The following is a 19,618-nucleotide window of genomic DNA, read 5'->3' as shown; positions in this document are numbered from 1 at the left end:
ATATCTCCCTCAGCAATCACTGAAGGTTCAAGCACTGTTCAACATGCCCTGAAAGTTTCAACATAATGCTCTCAACCATTCTTGAGATATTGCTGATGCGTTCTTTAAACCATCAGCATTCCGCGAAAATAGCTACAAGTAAATGTAGTACCAGATGCAAGCAGTCACAGTCACTAGCTGTCGCAGTCAGAAGTAGTCACTATCGCAGTTGCAATCAGTTGCATTTGCAGCCACAGTAATAGTAATTGCAGTAATAGTGGCCCTGAAAGTTTTAAGTAAATAACCTTACCCGTTCCTAAGATATTTGAGATACGAATTTTTGATAACTTGGATGCAGATAGTGTCTTTTAATTTAGTTTAACATACCCCTCAACATTCTCTGATATTTCACCTCAATATCCTTAACCCTTTCGGACACACCCAGGATCAAACATTCCCCCCTTTCCTAATGATAAATTCTGGATGTTAAAAATGGAAAAATTGGATAATTTAAAATTCTTGCCGCGGGAACTGTGGGGGCATGGCATCCACGGAGGCATAGCTATTAGAGCTTGCGACGATTTTGAATAAAAAAGCTTTTTAAGATTTATATCAGTGCAAAGGGCGGCGTCTAAAGGGAAGGAAGAGGGGGGCTGGTTGCCCTCTGTTCCTTTTTAAACTTCCCTCACAACATGATTTTAAGTTTAAGCTTATTCCTTAGCCATTCCTTAGATATTACTATTGTAGTCTTTTGACAGCCTTCCTGCATATAGTGTGTTTTGATTTTGTTTATCACCCCCCTCAACATTTTATAAAGTTTTGTACCTTAGTACCCTTAGCCTTCTTGGAGACTCAGTATCAAACATGCCCCTTTCCCCTTTTACACAATGGGCAACTTATATAACGTACAACACTTGCCCCAGGAGCTGTGGGGGTTTTGTCATCCCTGGAACATATTTACTTGACTTTTCGACTATTTTAACTAGCTGGCTATTCCAAAATTTTGATCAAATGTCTTTAGAGAGACTACACCTAAAAAGGGCATGAAAGGGGGGCTGGTTACCTTACGATCATTTTAAAACTTATCCATTAACATGGCCTGAAAGTTTAAACTTAATACCATCGGCATTTCTTGAAATATTGCAGATACACCTTTTTGAAAAACTAGATTTACGTATTATCTTTTAACTTAGTTAAACATGCCCCTCAACATTCCCTAAAGTTTGGCCTGGACACAACAAGGGCAAAGGGGCCTGTAGACATACAATCACTTTTCAACATCCCCCTTAACATACTCAGTAAGTTTCAAATTAATACCCCCAGCCGTTCCTTAGACATTGCTGGTACGACCTTTGGACAATCAGCATACACATAATACGTTTTGATTGTGTTTGGTTTTCCTCTCCAAAGCTACAGAGTGTTATTTTATCCTCATGGGCATAGTTTTTTGACCTTTAGACTTTTTTGAACAAGAACGCTGTTTCAAAATTCTGATCGAATGTTTTTAGAGAGAGGGCAGCTAAAGAGGACATTAGAGGGGGCTGGTAGCTCTTGGAACAGTTTAAAACTTTCCCCCAGAAAACATATCCTGAAAGTTTCCACTTAATACCCACAGCCGTTCTTAAGACATTGCAGATCCACCTTTTTGATAAACTGGATGCACATAGTGTCGTTTGGTTTAGCTTCAGATATATCTAAAAAATCTACAAAGTTTCAACTTAATACACTTTGCATGTAAACAATAAAAAAATTTCATAATTTACCACAAATGCCCCGAAGTTGTGGGGGGCATATCATCCCTGGAAGTATAGCAATTAGACCTTTTGACTAGTTTTAACAAAATAACAATTGCACAATTTTGACCATTGTTGAGGAGAAGGGACACATAAAAAGGGAAAGGAGGGGGGCTGGTGGCTCTGCTATCTCTCTTCAATATCAACATATTTTGAGAGTTTCAACCTAGTACTATCAGCCGTTTCTTAGATATTGTTTTAATTCCCTTTTCACAACTAGCAAGGACAAAGTGTGTTATGATTGTGTTTGGCATCCCTCTCAACATTTCCTTGAAGTTTCACCTAAATAATCTAAGCTTTTTTGGACATCCAGGATCAAAAATGCCCTCTTTTCTTAATAAAAAACCTTATATGTTAACAATGGGCAACTTGCATAGCTTACAGCCCTTGCAACGGAGGCTGGGGCCAAGAATGTGAACCTTAGAGGCCTACTTGTTTGACCTTTGGACTATTTCGAACAAAATGACTATTTCAAAATTTTGATCGGATGCATTTGGGGAAAAAATGGTGTGGGCGGTTGCCCTCCGGTCAATTTTTACTCTTTAAAATTGAACTAGAACTATCGATTTCAAATCGAATGAGCCTCCTCAAAAGTTTATACGACGACCCTTTCCATAAAAACCTTACACGTTAACAATGGGCAACTTGCATAACTTACGGCCCTTGTCCTGGGGGCTGTGATTTTTTTTTTTAAAACCCGGAGACCTAGTTATTTGATCTTTGGACTATTTCCAACAAAATTGCTATCTCAAAATTTTGCCCAGGTGAATTTTAGGAAAACAGGGCGGGGGAGGGGGGATGTGGTGCATATGCCCTCAAACTACTTTTGACTCTTGAAAAGGGTACTAGAACTTTTCAATCAAATGAGTCCCCTCTAAAGTTTATACAGTAACCTCTTCCATATGAAGCGCCTCTGGAAAAAAAAAACAACAACAAAAAACATTGAAGCCTAATAGGCTTTTACTAAAGACAACGCAATAGCGTTGCCTCTGGTTAAAATATTTCTGCATTAAGAGGGGAGTTATCAGCCTTGGCTCTCATATTGCAGGAGTAAACCAAAATGTTCCTCAGAACGAACAAAGATAAGAGATTAAATTCTTGCCGCCCCGTCTCTCCTTCTATATTTATCTGAAGGTTCGCTGAAAGTTAGAAAAATGCCTTTTGAAGTATCAGGTTCCCCCTCCCCCACACAAGTAAATATCCAATGACACTCCTCCATAAAAGGCAATCCACAACTATATACAACTGCGTTTAATTTTACGAAGTCTCAAATGCATCAAGTCAGTTAAATAAAAGTTTGAAATAGTTTTCTATCAAATGTTTATTTTACAGACTGGATACATCTGAAGGAACTAGTGCACCCCGCGTGGTATTATGGCCTCTGAAAGTGGGGAGTTCGTAATGGAGTTTTCCGATAATTCCAAGTTGATCGTGTACCGGGAGTAAAACACGACGTATTTGAAATACCAAAATAAAGTTCCTTTCTAAAGATAATTCTGATTTCTTATAATTAAGCTAAATCTAGTCGCAAAAAATGAAAAGTCCTTAATCAGCAAAAAGAGAAATTGCATTTCTAGCTTCAGTCAGACAACTGCGCTAGTCGTTCGAACTTCGCTAAGATAATTGTAGCAAAAAAAATGCAATGCATAAAATTTCCAAGGAAGTTTAAAAGGCAAAGAACCGTGTGAACGCCTAAATCATCTGAAAAATATTTAAGAGATTATTGGACGAGGATTCGCGTCCTTGGGGCACGTGAGCCAATGGCAGGCAGTCCCTAGGGCACAGGACGAAAGAACTGCGTTTGGGAGTGGGGTAAATGTGCCTTTTTAATTTTAATCTCTATCCAGCTCTGAAACGATTAGTACGAAATTATTTTGGTCACCGTTATTGTCATAGAAGTGACTTGTTCCTGTGCAACTAAGCATGTAAGTTCAATAAATCTGTTGTCCCTTTTTATATGTGTTTGTTTCATTTGTATGTCTGCGTCTAGTCCGATAGTGGGTAATTAGTTCGCAGGTCTCCAAGGTAAACGCTCCCAAAGGAATCTGATCTCCAGATAGCTCAAGAAAGAAGAAGCCACATTTGTATGTCTACATATTCAATTTTCTCTCATTAATTGAGGGCGGCGCTAGCCTAGTTGACACAGTCTCCAGCGCTATAAGCGGCGCTATAGGAGAAATTTCTATCACCACAGTAGCGAATCTCCCATTACCACAAAAATAAATTCTTTTATCGGTACAAATGGCGCGTGTCGGAAATTGGAGGAAAACTGCGAACTGGTTGGGCTATAGAAACTTTGTAACTTAAATTTAATTGTTGGAGAGATACAGACATATAAATAAAGTGATTAGGACTATTGCCGCTAAGCTACTACAGGGAAACCCTTTAGAATATCTCATAGGAGATAATAGAGTCCCCCAAAATAGGTTAAGTAAAATTTTAAGTTGATATAAACGCAAAAAAAAGATGGAAGAAATCAGTGAGTTATTAATAGTGCAAAAGTTAGTCGCCAAAAATATAGAGATTGCAAAATCTATCCCGGAATACAATGGTCAATCAGATATTGACGAATTTAATATCCAATTGACCCAGTTTGTACAATTAACAAAAACAGACGTTGGAGCATTAAAAGACATGATGCTTCTACGATTAAGAGGCCAGGCCTTAACCTTTCTAAAACAGGTCGAACATACCATAGGAAATAACGCCAACTTGCCAATAAATACGGTTGATGACTTGTTAAAAGCATTCAAAGAGATATTTATAGAAACCAGTTCAATAAATAAATTAAAACATGGAGTAGTGAACTTTGAGTTTTCACAAAATATAAGGGAATATCTGGATAATATACGCATTTCTGTAGAAGCAAAATACGGAAGTGGCTCGGGGCAACTGTATGAAAAAGTCATACTAAATACCTTTTTTCAAGGGTTACCCCCAAAACTATATAGAGTAGTAATATCCAAAAATATTCAGACGTTGGATCTTGCAGTCCAAGAGGCAGAACGACTAATTGAAGCTGATAAAATGGGTGCTAATCATACTAATGAAAAAATAAATAACTTAGGCAACTGAACCACGAACATAATCTTCAAGGGCGATCAAGCATCCCCCAATTTCTTTCCAAGGGATAACTCCCCAGTAACACAAAGAAAAAAAACACCAGAACCCGCTAGGCAGAAAACAGGACGTTTTCAACCCTTTAACCCTACAATAATAAGGTGTTATAACTGCAATCGTGTTGGCTACATAGCAAGAGAGTGCCACTACGTCACCAATCCCATACCAAGAAATGCTGTCGGTAATACGCAAAATTACGGTAACCATTTGTTCAGAAGAACAAATTTTAGCACCGGTCGTGCAATAGACTATAGCCAGGGGGATTGCGCCAATCAGTACTTTATACTGCGCACCAACCTAATTTGTACAACCCGGTCCCCAACCTTCACATGGATTACCGGTCTGAAAACACAAAGCCTCTCCAAGGACAATATAAGGCGAGACTGCACTATGAAAATATTGACGAATTGCTAAGGAAACACGAAAACTCTACAAGCCAACGGCACTGGCAGTCAGCGCCAGCAAACGGCACTGACACGAGACATCCACGTTGCCATAATAATACATGGCAAAGACAGGCAGACGTAAATCATTTAAATATGCCTACGGAACCTAATACGTCTGAATATTTATTTATTTATTTCCCTCAAAAACGAGGAGTATAAAAGATAATTAAATAAATCATCAAAAATCCAAATAACACACCATCAAACATAGCAACAATTTACAAGTTGCCCAAAAGATAACTTAATCAAATGCAACAAATAATAATACTGAAATCATGCACTTTTTAAACTATAGAAAAAAAGGAAAAAGATTATGAACATAAAGTATATTTTCAGATTTATGGTAAAAATTATTTATTTTTACCTTGGCTATTTCCAACGGCTCTTTAACTTTAAATTTTGAAACTAATTCAGTATTACTAAAGGAAAGTGGAAAACCAAGTAAAAACTTACAATATTTAAAATAACAAACGCGAATTGCTGAAAAATCACAAATTTTAAAATCTCGAAGAAGACGGGAAGGATAAAGAACATGCGGGAGGGCAACTGCATTAAAAAGAGAACCTATAATTTCACGACGATACACACCACGTAGCCGTATTATGGAACCAAACGCCTTTCTAATTTTTTCTTGAATATGTAAAATTAGCATCGACTTAGAATCACGAGCTGAAGCAGAATAAGGTAACCCAAGATAAACAACAGCATCAGAAACCGGAAATGATATATTTCTATCGCAAATGAATTCAGCTCGGTCATTAACATTAACGGGAAAATATTGACATTTGTTAATACTAATAGAAAGGCCACGAACATTAAGCAGATTAGAAAGGGAATTAAAATTCTTAATTAGACTAGCTTTAGAACGGCTCAATAGGATAATATCATCAGCATATGCAAGAAAAGACACATCCCGTCCCCAAGAAATAAGAGTTGTAGATAAAGATATCTATTACAGGCACCGACAAATGAAATAAATTCTCAGGGAAACGCTTCAGGCCCCTCAGAAACATAGGTTGGACCCGGAGGGTGCCAGGGATATTTAATAGGTCCAAAACAATACTAGTGCCTTCTTGTAGTGATATTATTAACAAGTTACCTATATTTAATGGTTTTTGTGTAGAAAACGTTTACGTTACGGCCTTAGTTGACAGTGGAGCTACTGTAAATATCATAAACTCTTGCGTATTTAATACGTTACCTCTGCACATTAGGCGACAAAAGAACCCAAATAATCCCAATTTAACAAGTGTTACAGGCCATAAATTAAATGCAAAAGGGTCAATTTGCCTAAACGTAAAAAGAGACAACAGAACCTTCATGACAAATTTTATTGTATGTGATAATATCCCATATGAAGCTATTATAGGGGCAAATTTTCTAAGGTCTAATAGAATACTATTAGACGTGGCCAACGAGAAGCTGGTATACCCAGCTAAGGTGGGGGAAGAAATTTCTACCTTAAAAAATCGTAACAGAGGTTACGAAGATAACATAACAGTAAACAAAATTTCTAGTGGTATAATGTCGAAGTATTTTGAACCCCATGTCTCGCAAAGACATGGCATAATTTGAAATTTGTTCAATTATCCTGAGAGATATCGCAGAAATGAAGTAAATTTAAATAATAACAGTATTGAAGCCGAAGAAATAAAAATAGTAGATATGAAACAGTACATATCAAATTAAATTAAGAATATAGTGGAATTGTGGAAAAACATAGTAACACCCAACATCACGACACAAGATACCACAATGGCACATAATCGCGCCACCATGAATCTAATAAACAATGAAAATAAAGAGAAATATTACGGAATTGCGATAAGGAAAACAAAAATCCCTCCCAAAACGATGCAAAAAATCCAAATATCACAACTGATCGAGCCAATAATTAGCAAATCAGAAATATGGTCTGCGACACCGTCTGAAATACCTGAAAATCGGTTATGTGAGGAACAGATTATATCCTATGACATAGGTGAGGTTTTTATTTGGGTAGTCAATAACCATGAAAATGATACAATTACGATTAAAAGGGGGAAGTGTTTAGTCCAAATCCAGGTTTTAACTGAAAATGATTTAAATAAATGGTAAAAATCTAAAATAAACCTAGTTAACTGTATCAAAACTTCAAATAACGAATATCCCTTAACTAAATCGCAGTTTTTAAACTAATTTAAAATGTATCATATTACGGATATGGAACTTAATAAAAAATTATGCTAATTATTATGGAATTTTAAGTTTGTATTTTCTGCATCTGAAAATGATTTCGGGCTTATTCCATTTTATCAGAATTCAATTTTAACGACTGGTAATCCCGTAGCAAAACAGCCATATCGTGTGCCATATAAGCACAAAGAGTGGTTAAAAAATAAAATCCATGAATTAGAAAGAAACGAAATCATACGCCCAAGTATAAGTCCGTATAGTGCACCAGTGATCTTGGTACCAAAAAAGAATGGAGATCTTAGACTCGTGGTGGAGTATAGGGCTCTCAACAAACAAGTAGTTAGCGATAAATGTCCTCTACCAAGAATAGACAAAATTCTTGACTCAATTTCAAGCAGAAACAAAATTTTTACTTCTTTGGACCTTACCCAAGGCTACCACCAAGTGAAAATAGCCAAAAAGGACGTCCATAAAACTGCATTTTGAGCATCCGAATATAGATCTTATAAATACTTAAGGGTGCCATTTGGGCTTAAAACTAGTTCAAGCGCGTTATGTAGACCCCTGTTGCACCTGTTAATAGGATTAAGGAATATAATTCATTTTGTTGATGATATTATATGAGTGGGGGAAAACACTGAGCAACACTTAGCAACTTTACCTAAGGTGTTCGAGAAGTTCAGGCAAGGCAATTTAAAATGCCGACCTGAGAAAGTAAATTTATTTCAATCTAAAATTAAATTTTTAGGAGTAGTAGTAACCCAGGGAGAGATATCCCCAGACCCTGATAAAATAAGATGTGTTGAAAACCTCAAGCCCCCCAGAACTATGAAAGAATTAAGGGGAATTTTAGGACTTACTGGCTACTTTAGAAAATTCGTACGCAATTATGCCCAAATTGCGAAACCCCTCACGGAATTAACCAAAGGAAACTCCCATAATGTTACCTGGTCTCAGGAAGCTCAAACTTCCCTAGACCAACTCAAAAAGGCGCTCACTTCTGAACCAATTTTATCGCTCCCTGATTTCGAAAACGGAAAATTCATCGTTACCACTGATGCTAGCTCAAAGGGCATAGGCGCTATCCTTTCTCAAACAATCCCAGTAGAAAACTCTAACCCTCTACAGGGAACGCCTAAACACATAGAAAAAGTTATATGCTATTCAAGTAAAACTTTATCAAAAGGCGAAAGTAGTTATTCCGCCACAAACTTAGAATTACTATCTATTATCTACCACCTGGACAAATTTAGGCATTATTTAATTGGTAGAAAATTTATACTACGATCAGACCATAAAAGCTTGCAGTACCTGCGCACATTTAAAAATCTCATGGGCATTTTATCTAGATGGACTATGAAAGTCCAAGACAAAGATTATGCATTAGAACATTTAAAGGGAAAACAAAACGTAGCTTGCGACTTTTTTAGTAGATATCAAGAAAATACTCCACCGGAAACCGAAGAAAATGAAGTTAATACTATTAATGCTTAAAGCAAAAACGGATTTAAGAAAAACAAAGTCAAGGACGAAATAGAAGAAAATAAGATTAAATATTGTCCCTTATCTTTGGAAAATATAAAAAGAAAACAAAAAAAGGACGAAATGTGTGTAGCACTAATTAATTATTTTGTGAATGATGAGGCGTTACCGGATAAATTCAAAAATCTTAGAAAAGAGATAGATAATTTTTACTACGACCTTGATGAAGAAATACTGTGTAGGATTGTGACTGCTGAGACAAATAGAAACCAAACCTCGATAATACCTCTATTACCACAAAACTTGATAGGGCCTGCATTTGAATATTTTCATTCGGACACAGGTGGACATCCAGGAATTATGAAAACGTTACATAAGCTAAAACAATACTTTTACGTACAATCGCCACTGAAAAAACTTAAAGAATTTGTAAGTACATACGAACCATGTAAGTTGAGAGAAATCCCCCCAGCTTATCCAAATCCTCCAATGCGAAGGGTCCCAGTAGCAAAGTACCCCTTCGATATTGTCTCATTTGACCTATACGGGACAAGTGGAGGTTTACCTGTTTCTAGCAGAGGCCATACTTGTATTCTTTCGGTTGTAGATCATTTTTCCGGATTTACTTTTGCAAAAGCATTAAAAAATCAAGGTGCTTATGCCACAAGTAAGGCATTAGCAAAAATATTTTTACAATTTGGCATTCCTAATAAAATTTTGAGCGACAACGGGAGCAATTTTGTTGCAAAAGTAACAAAAGATTTAAGGATTTTCCTTAATATAGATAAATTGGTGACAGTGCCTTACCACCCACAAGATAAGTGAAAAATAGAAAACAGGAATAAAATTTTTTCTAACGTTATAATTATTTATAATAAAGACAATAGGAGTGACTGGGATAAATTCTTACCTTACTTAACTAACGTAATCAACACTGCTTATTCCGAAGCAACCAAAGACAATCCATTTTATTTACTTTTTGGTCGAGATTTTAGAGTCCCATATGATGAGATTATTGAGTCTCGGCAGCGTTATAACGACTCGGAGGATTATAAACAAGAATTCATAAATAGAATGAGGAAAACTTATAAAATAGTTAGGCAAGATTTGGAAAAATGTAAAATAAACCAAGAACTAAGATACCACCCAAAAGTTAAGGGAAATATAGATTTCAAAGTAGGAGACTTCGTTTACCTAAGGAACGAGGCGAAAACGCAAGGAAAAAAACTTTCCAACAAATATTCTGGACCGTACAGAATAGTCAAAAAGTACGATAATGAATATACCTTTAAAATGGAAAACCCCGATAGTGGAAGAACTTACAAGGCGCATGTCAGCCGAATAAAAAGAGCCAAATTTCCAGAGAGATGGGTATCACAGCCCTCCTCTACTGATTCGTCAGATTCGGAAAATGAACCCCCTAGGTCAAGATTGGCAGAGCTAAAACCTTTCAATTTTAAACAAGATTATTTTGAAAATGAGAGTGATGAACAAAACTTTGAAGAATTTTTAGCTATGGAAAATCTAGTTATTCCAGAGAAAAAATCCCTAACACCAGTAAGAACAAGAACGCCAAAAAGCCCAAAAAGTTATTCATCGGCAAACGCAGGAGATTTAGATTATACAATATCTCCAAAAACCAAATTATTACCCGATAGAATCTCGACCCCATGTCCCCCCAAAAGATTTCCAGACGATATGGTTTCCCCTACAACACCGATAGAAAGGCCCCTGTATTTACAGGAGGAATTAAACAGAGCTGTTGAAACCCCCGTCATTGCTGTAAAGAAAACTCCTATCAAAGATTTAATTAAAGCAAAACTGCTAGAAGCTCTGGATTTAATTAATTTCCCCATAAAAAAGAGTCAAAGTACATTGCCCGAGATTAAAACTCCCAAGGATGACCAGCAAGGTCAACATCATGATATAACTGTGTCCAAGGTCAAACCTAAAAGGTGGACTTCATGGAAGGAAACCTTTGTGCAAAGAATGCCCCATCCCCCTGAAGACATGGCCTTCAAACAATGGAGGAACCCCGCAAAAACTTTTGATTCCTCCCAAAGCTCTCAAGAATCTTTCAAATCCCCCGAGTTGAGAACTCAAGGCGAGGACTTAGGGAATAAACCTTCTACGTCCAGAGGAGTGTAAATATACAAAGGGATGGCAGGTGATACCTCAAAAAGTGACACCTCTAACACGTCTAATCCGGATTCTTCGGAAACTTGTTCAGAAAATTATGATTGTAAATCGTATCATCGCTAATCTCAATACATAAGGAAATCTAGGCTAACCTCAGTCGCAGAAACTTGGTGACAAGCGATATAAATATGGATCTTGAATTATAAAAAACAATACAGGAAACTTGACCCTAATTTGTTAGGACACCCGAAAAAGAGAAAACCACAAGAAACAGAGGAAACAAGAACGACACACTCAGGTAGAACGGTTAAAAAACATTACATATGTAAATATCCATAATTAATTAAAATAAAAATTAAAAATATATTAATTTAAAACACTAATAAATTCAAAATTTTGAAATTGAAGTTAACAAAGTCAATATTAATGAAAAAAAAAATAAAATAAAATAATACGAGTAATGTCAAAACGTTGACGATCACAGAAAATAACCAAAGGTAGGAAGCTAGTGGTCTACTGAGAACGACAACTCGCGTTGGACGACGTCTTGTGGGACGCCTGAGGAGGACCTCAAGGCCCATGATTGTTTTGTAATTTTTGTGTGTGTAAATGAACGTAGGAAGGGATATTTGTCAGTCCTTCAAGTGTAAGAAATTATTATTTTTATGCCAATCAGGGCTAGTCAATAAAATAATTAAAGTTTTAATATAAACTTCTTTTATCTATATAATTTTTATTTTTTTTGATAATAATGATTTTAAATTTAAAAACATATTTTAATTTCTTATAGCTCCGTGGCAAAAAAAAAAAAAGAGAGAAAAGCTTTTTAATTTCATTATATTATATGAATTATGTATGATGTCCTACAGCTCTGTGTTAAACATTACTTCCAAAGAGAAACAAAGTCATTAATGTCTTTAGCTCCTTGGCGAAAAAATTTAATTTCATTAGTTTATATCTATGAAGTACACAATAGCAGAGAGATCACCGTTCTATAGTTCTGTGACAAAAATGTCCTTAAATTTCATTGTTTTAAATATTACATATATTGTGCTCTAATTTTTTTTAAATTTTGTCGCAAGTCAGTTACGTTATATCTTACCTATACTGACTCAGGTCCCCTCAGATTTTCTATGAAAAATCGACCCATGTCCTAACCAAGATGGAAATTATCAAAAAAAAAAAAAAAGAAATTATCAGTACAGAAGCGTCTAATTATATTAAATATTTTATCTTAGTGCAGATTATAATTATTTTAGGCCTACCAGTGTAATTATGCGCCGCAAGTTTGCTTATTCATGTGTTTCTTACTCGAGAAATATATGTACCAATAGCCAACTATTGGTAACTATAACCAAACAACCTATGGTACGTTTATATGTAGAATTTCACGGCGGATGTGAAATTATATCTCAATAATAATACGTAAAATTTTAAAACCATTTAATCAGTTAAGATATGTGGATTGGAACCCTGTGTATGTCCAATGGCGACTAAGTAAAACCCACAAGGAATTCCCTTTTAATGTTAAGGTGTCTTTCACTTAACGGATTCTAATAAGACTTTAATATAATATTTATTTATTTAGTGCTGAAGGATTTGCTTAAACAATAGCCTTCTAAAAAGATATTGATGTCAGTTCTTCATTACGCTTATATTCTTTGCCAAGCATCAACTGGAATCTACGCGGGCAAGCTTGGAATCCTGCATCTAATGACCTTATTCAAAAGGCGAATACGAGGCACCAATGTTGACTTGCAATTACGGAAAAATCCTGAGACTAAGAACCTCGGCATTTCAGCCGTTAAACCCGGAACCCCATGAGAACGTCTAAGCCAAGAAATAGGGAAGACATCAGAAAACTAGTGGGTATAGAGGTCTCCACTAGTCCTTGTTATGTCTTGTTCCCCCATTGTAGTATCGTTTGCGTAAAACCGTGTGGTTATGACGCTGCACATGCGTTTCTTAAACAGCACGGACTTGCGCGACCAATGCAGGCATGAAATAAGTTTTAAAATTAGACCTCAAACTTAATAATGTAGGGTAAATAGAGTTTATTTAATAAGTATTGGAGACGTATATAAGCCCTTTATCAATGTCTCCGTTCTCAAATTAAATTTGAAAACCTCTCTACTTTAAATTTTTAAAATTTTAATTGTGAGTACTAATATCAGTGTATTTATTTAATTCTGTCTCATAGCTAAGAACTTATAACCCAATTAATGCGTGAATTATTGAATATTTAATTAATTCAAAGAACATATGATTCTGCCCCGCTATTTTTATTACAGGAAAGTAAATGGACACTTTGGTCATTGAGTATTAGAATAAGCTGCCCAGTACAGATACGACCCAGTAACATCTAGTTTCATCATATCTCAACCAACGAAGAGTACTCACCATAACTCCAGGCAACTTCATCCCAACTTCGTCTGCGAAAACAACAGTTGCCTCCGACTATTATCTCTTCGACCATGAACCATATTATATATCAGGTGACACTATATTTGAAACTCAGTATAAAGTGCTTTAAAGAAATATATAATCAGATAAACTCCGAGAAAAACATCAATCAGTACAAGATTAACGATATTTAAAAATATTTGAAGTTAAAAGACACTCAAAGACATTTGAAGATATTTGAAAATTAAGTTATAGACTCTTTGAAATTTAATTCTTATAAACCCCTCTATCAGAACAAGATAGAAGATATCTAAAGATACTTTAATATTAAAAATAATTAATGACAATTGAAGATATATTAAGAAAAAATTAAATACAAGTTGAAGCTTAAGTCTGAGAACTCCATCGATAAGCACACGATAGAAAATACTAGAAGTTAAATGACACTTAAAGACATTTGAAGATATTTGAAGCAGAAATTAAAGACAATTTGAACTTTAACTCTGAGAACCCCATCGAGCAGTACAAGATAAACGATATTTAACAATATTTGAAGTTAAATGATAGTTGAAGAGGTTCGAAGTTGAATTTAAAGACAATATATTAAGATAGTCACTATAGTAGGACGACAACCCGTTTCAAAAGGCACAAATGAACAATTTTACGCGAGAATACATTCTCTATGTGCCTCTAAAATCCTAAAAAATGATATGCTGAGAAGAAAAACACCAACACCTGCAGTGGGAAGAATCCTTTCTCAGTTGACTATTAGAATGATATTTAACGGTCATTTCCCAGTTGACTATTGGGGAAAACTTACCGTGTAAAGACAACTAGACTCGAACGGTTCCATGAAGAAACCATAACGTAAGTGCTTCGAAATTTTTGCCAGGACAAAAGGAATGAAGGACAGTAATTTACAACAAAAGGTTTTAGTACACTAAGGACACGAAAGGGGATGAACAGATGTGAATCTACTGGTTTTACTTCCTAATAACTTTGACAATTCAAAAATCCAAATAGTGAAAGTGTTTTAATGTCATCAGTGAAAAGGATGAACCAAATATTGTATGTTATAAATCATTCATTTATTTACCACAATTATAATTTGGTGTATTATTATCATTTAATTAATTTAATTTTGCGTATATATAATTTAGAATGCAATATAGACAGAAAAATAAAAAAAAAGCCTTTTAAAAATTGAGTTAAAAAAAAAAAAAAATATTTAGTATATTACCTAGACTTGAACCATGAAGAATATTAGTACGGTAGATTAATTTTATATAGGGATTTATAATAAAATAATAAAATTAATAGATAAAATTTTTAGCAATCCTTATTAAGTCATAACATATATATAAAATAATTATGTAAAAAAAAAAAAAAAAAAAATAGTTAATAAATGGCGAACATTTAAAAAAAAAAAAAAGCCCAAAGGCGAGCCTTTAAAAATTACGGGCCGTCATTAATTTTTGGGAAGGGTGTTACTTACCGGAAGTAAAAAACGATGTATTTGAAATACCAAAATAGAGTTCCTTTATAAATATAATTCCGATTTCTTATAATTAAGCTAAATCTAGTCGCAAAAATGAAAAGTCCTTAATCAGCAAAAAGAGAAATTGCATTTCTAGCTTCAGTCAGACAACGGCGATAGTCGTTCGAATTTCGCTAAGATAATTGTAGCAAAAAAAAATGCAATGCATAAAATTTACAAGGAAGTTTAAAATGCAAAAAACAGTGTGAAATCCTGAATCATCTGAAAAATCTTTAAGAGATTATTGGACGAGGGTTCGCGTCCTTGGGCCACGTAAGCCAATGGCAGGCAGTCCCTAGGGCGCAGGACGAAAGAACTGCGTTTGGGAGTGGGGTAAATGTGCCTTTTTAATTTTAATCTCTATTCAGCTCTGATACAATTAGTACGAAATTATTTTGGTCACCGTTATTGTCATAGAAGTGACTTGTTCCTGTGCAACTAAGTATGTAAGTTCAATAAATCTGTTGTCCCTTTTTGTATGTGTTTGTTTCATTTATATGTCTGAGTCTAGTCCGATAGTGGGTAATTAGTTCGCAAGTCTCCAATGTAAACGCTCCCAAAGGAATCTGATCTCCAGATAGCTCAAGAAAGAAGAAGCCACATTTGTATTTCTACATATTCAATTTTCTCTCATTAATTGAGAGCGGCGCTAGCCTAGTTGACACAATCTCCAGCACTATAAGCGGCGCTATAGGAGAAATTTCTATCACCACAGTAGCGAATCTTCCCATTACCACAAAATAAATTCTTTTATCGCTACAATCGGCTATCTCAAAATTTTAAATCATTTTGGCCCTTCTTGGCCCGAAATTGTTGATTTGCGCAAGAAATATTAGTGCTGCGGTGCAATCTCTTTTGAAACTTAAAAATAGCGCTATAACTTTTTATTTCCGTTCAAATAAGATTCTGATATTCTCGGACCGCTGGTTTAATACCATTACCCCCAGGAAAAAACACACACACACAAAAAGAAGCAAATATACACACATCCGTGACCTGACCTTAGATCTTCCAGAGCCAGGAATGGCTCATAGGGCGTCTACGAAGCCTCTCCAGACATCTCAGAACTGAGCTGCAGCAGTGACATCCTCCAACTGCGGTTTAAAAGACTACTCTGCGCTTCTCAGATCCCGGTCGTACTGCCGTCTTAGGGTGCCTCTTTGTTGACCTCTTTTCCGCCTCCTCACGAGACGCCACTCATATATTGTTCTTGGGAGTCGATCCTCTGGCATACGAAGGACGTGACCAAGATACGTCCATCTCCTACGCATCAAGAGGTCAGTAACTAATGGTTTACCGGTTCGCCGACGGACTTCTATGTTGGTGACCTTTTCCTGCCACGATATGTTCAGGATCCTTCTAAGGCACATGTTCTCAAAAGCTAGAACACGTTTCTCCAGTTGGACGTTTAATTTCCAGTATTCGCTAGCATAGAGGAGGATGGACATCACATTGCTATTTAGGAGTCTTAGTTTTAAGCACAGAGAGTATTTACTACTGTGCCAAACTGGTTTCAATTTATTAAAAGCCGATGTCGCCTGTCCAATTCTCCTCTTAATTTCATTAGCTATTTCACCATCATATTCAATCCAGCTCCCAAGATACTTAAATTCTTTGACCTGGTCAATTGCTTTATCTATGCCTTTTAGTATCAGCGGGGAGTCAGATGTGGCCATGCTCTTTGTCTTATTGACATTCACCGCAAGTCCGACTTTCTCGGCCTTTTCATCCTTTTTAAAATATATATATATATATATATATATATATATATATATATATATATATATATATATATATATATATATATATATATATATATATATATATATAATTTCACAACTTTTAGATAGATGTATGAAATCTACGGCAATAAGGTTCTTTGATACGCTGAATTCGGTAATGTACTTTTTATGAGGGTCATTACGCGTTGTGGGGTGTGTTTTTCCCTTTTTTTCGAAAAGTAGTTAAATTTCTCTAGTCACAACTTTAGGCGTACAACTTTGAACTTACTAAATTTTACATATTTAGAATCAAAATAGAAAGGAAATTCTGTTGATGCATATACAGTTAACCATATTCTTTTTTTAGAGTTTCAGTTACTGTTAGTATCAGGTGTTCCTTACTTACAGTTCGTTCCAGGAAATGTTCCTTTTAATTGTCACCATGACATGGTTGGTTAAAGAGGCAGGTTAGTGTTCCGAATGCAACATAACAATCGAAGACACAGCTCGTTTCAGAAGTGATTCTTGAGTGTTTTCAAGTCTTGAAGTCGAACTAAAAATTGTTGAAGTCAAATTTTAAAGTGAGATCGATAATAGTTAAAATACCTGCAAGATTTCCCCAGCACAGGCTCTAGATAAACCATGATCATCAACTAAATAATGTATGGCTTCATAGCTTAAAAATGTAGTAGGTGGGAGTAAATCTTCAAATTTTTCCAAAAATGACAACGAACATTTGAGTATCTCCGCAACTTCTGATAGAGGCGAATCTGTACTTATCTTCTATGGGGGCTCACTCGACGACCTGTAAATAAGAAAGCAAACTATTAAAATCACCAAAGGATGTACGGAACATCTGTACAAAAATTTCATATTAAACTTTTCCCCCATTGGAGAATCTTGATTCTCAATGTAATTCGGTAAAGTACATTACCGAATTCAGCGTATCAACCTTGGCGTCCGCCAAGGTTGTGCCGCCGCTCCCGAGCTTTTCAACTGCGTCATAGACCATGGTATGGCCAGCACGATGACTCGCCTTCCAGTCGGTCTTCAGTTCGGAGACCGGGTACTCTCTGATGCTGACTTCGCCGACGACATAGCGCTAGTTGCGAGCACTGTCGATAAGATGACCGAAGCTCTCCAGGTGCTCTCAGAAGAAGCCTCGAAAGTTGGACTGAAGATCAACTGGCAGAAAACCAAAGTTATGCTCCTTGAGCCCCCCACGTCCCGGTCTACTGTAAAGGAAGTCAACATCGGAAGCAACCGAGTAGATGTGGTTGAAGACTTCACTTACCTGGGATCTATTCTGTCGAATGATGGCTTGATCACAAAAGAGCTTACATCTCGAATTGCCAAGGTTTCAGCACTTGTTGGGAGGCTTAGTAGCATCTGGCGAAAGCCAAACATAAGCCGCTTTACCAAAATGCGCATCTACAATGCGTCAGTCAGCACCGTCCTACTGTATGGAGCGGAGACGTGGCCAGCTGCCAAATCTATCCTCAGCGCCGTCGATGTCGCTCAGACGAAACATCTCCGAAGAATCGAAAGACTTCACTGGACTGACCTCGTTAGCAACCAGACTCTCCTATCACGTACGGCTCAAACTCCTTTCTCAACGCCGCTTGCCCAGCTTACTCTTCGGTGGTACGGCCACCTCCTTCGAATGCCACGCGACGCCCCAGCAGGGTTTGAATTTGACTTTTACCCAACAATAAAGTTTTGTAAACGACCCAGAGGACGCCCACCCACTAGGTGGAAAGGCAAAGCCGCTGAATTACTCACCCATGCCCTCATCCAGGTGGAAGAAGTGAGCTTGGCAAGCAATAGGTCAACGTGGTGGTGCCTACTCTCATCGTTCTCTACGCCGAACCCTCGGCAGGAGCCTTAAGTCAAAGTAAGTAAGTCAAGCCATTGGAGAATGGTGGAGAAGCATTAATAACAAGGTTAAGGGTTTAATAATAATATATCACATTTAGATGGCCAGTTGGTATAAGGATTGTCCAAGGAGCAATAATGTTAAATTAAGTGCGGTTTTCAAAATTAAACAAACAAGTGCGCACACAAATAGTTTGCAAGAATTGTCTTGTGTTTCCAGGGTGAGTTTTTATTCAGCACTAGTTCTTGTATCTTATCGATTGAATAGATGATTGTCTTTCAAAAAGACACCAGATTAAATTCCAGGTAGGAACATGAGATTTAAGGACCTCTCTATTTCAAAACACCTTTGTATAGCAAAGAATCAAGATTTCTTGACTCCTTGCCATAGGCAGTTGTTTTTAAATACGGAGGTTTTGATTCCGTGACATAGCAGCATTACTTGAAACGGGAGGTTTTGAAAATTCTCAAATTCCTAACTGATAAATTCTGAATTTAACATCGATGACAATTAATGTGTTTCCTTGTTTATCATCAAACCACTGGAGGTGAAATAACTAGGAGCTGACTAGGAGGTATCTAATTACAGGAGCTATTTAAGACATCAACAGTAATGATTAGGAAGGAAACTATAAATGCAGGTTTCCCTAATCACCATCTCAATAGTTATATCTATTTATACATGGAAAGGTAATCTTTCTCTACTTACTCTGTCTAAAGTTTCCCTAATCACCATCTCAATAGTTATATCTATTTATACATGGAAAGGTAATCTTTCTCTACTTACTCTGTCTAAACTTTCTTAATAAGCACATCATTAGTTTGAATATTTCACCAATATACAATGGTAACTATTTTCAATGCACAGACAGTTAATAGTAGAGGCCTAATTGTAACTGCAAATTTTATCTTGAGCCCAATCTTGGACAAAGAATATCAAAATTGAAG

At 36.2% G+C, this 19,618-nt stretch overlaps 1 protein-coding gene across 1 annotated transcript in view; it reads right to left on the bottom strand.

Moving 5' to 3' along the window:
- The window catches only part of LOC148954450 (GATOR1 complex protein DEPDC5-like), a 50,047-nt gene extending 32,559 nt beyond the window's left edge, over positions 1-17,488 (bottom strand). Inside the window, exon 1 of the mRNA XM_089087097.1 lies at positions 17,402-17,488. The gene's annotated coding sequence lies outside the window, so the exon portion shown is untranslated. The remainder of the gene's footprint in view (positions 1-17,401) is intronic.
- Between the last annotated feature and the right edge of the window lie 2,130 nt (positions 17,489-19,618).

Source organism: Artemia sp. Qi Xiang Cuo, chromosome 3 (assembly GCF_049724085.1).
Source record: "Artemia sp. Qi Xiang Cuo chromosome 3, ASM4972408v1, whole genome shotgun sequence".
Taxonomy (NCBI): domain Eukaryota; kingdom Metazoa; phylum Arthropoda; class Branchiopoda; order Anostraca; family Artemiidae; genus Artemia; species Artemia sp. Qi Xiang Cuo.
Note: the sequence above shows the minus strand (reverse complement) of the source record. Positions and strands in the feature narration are given on the sequence as shown.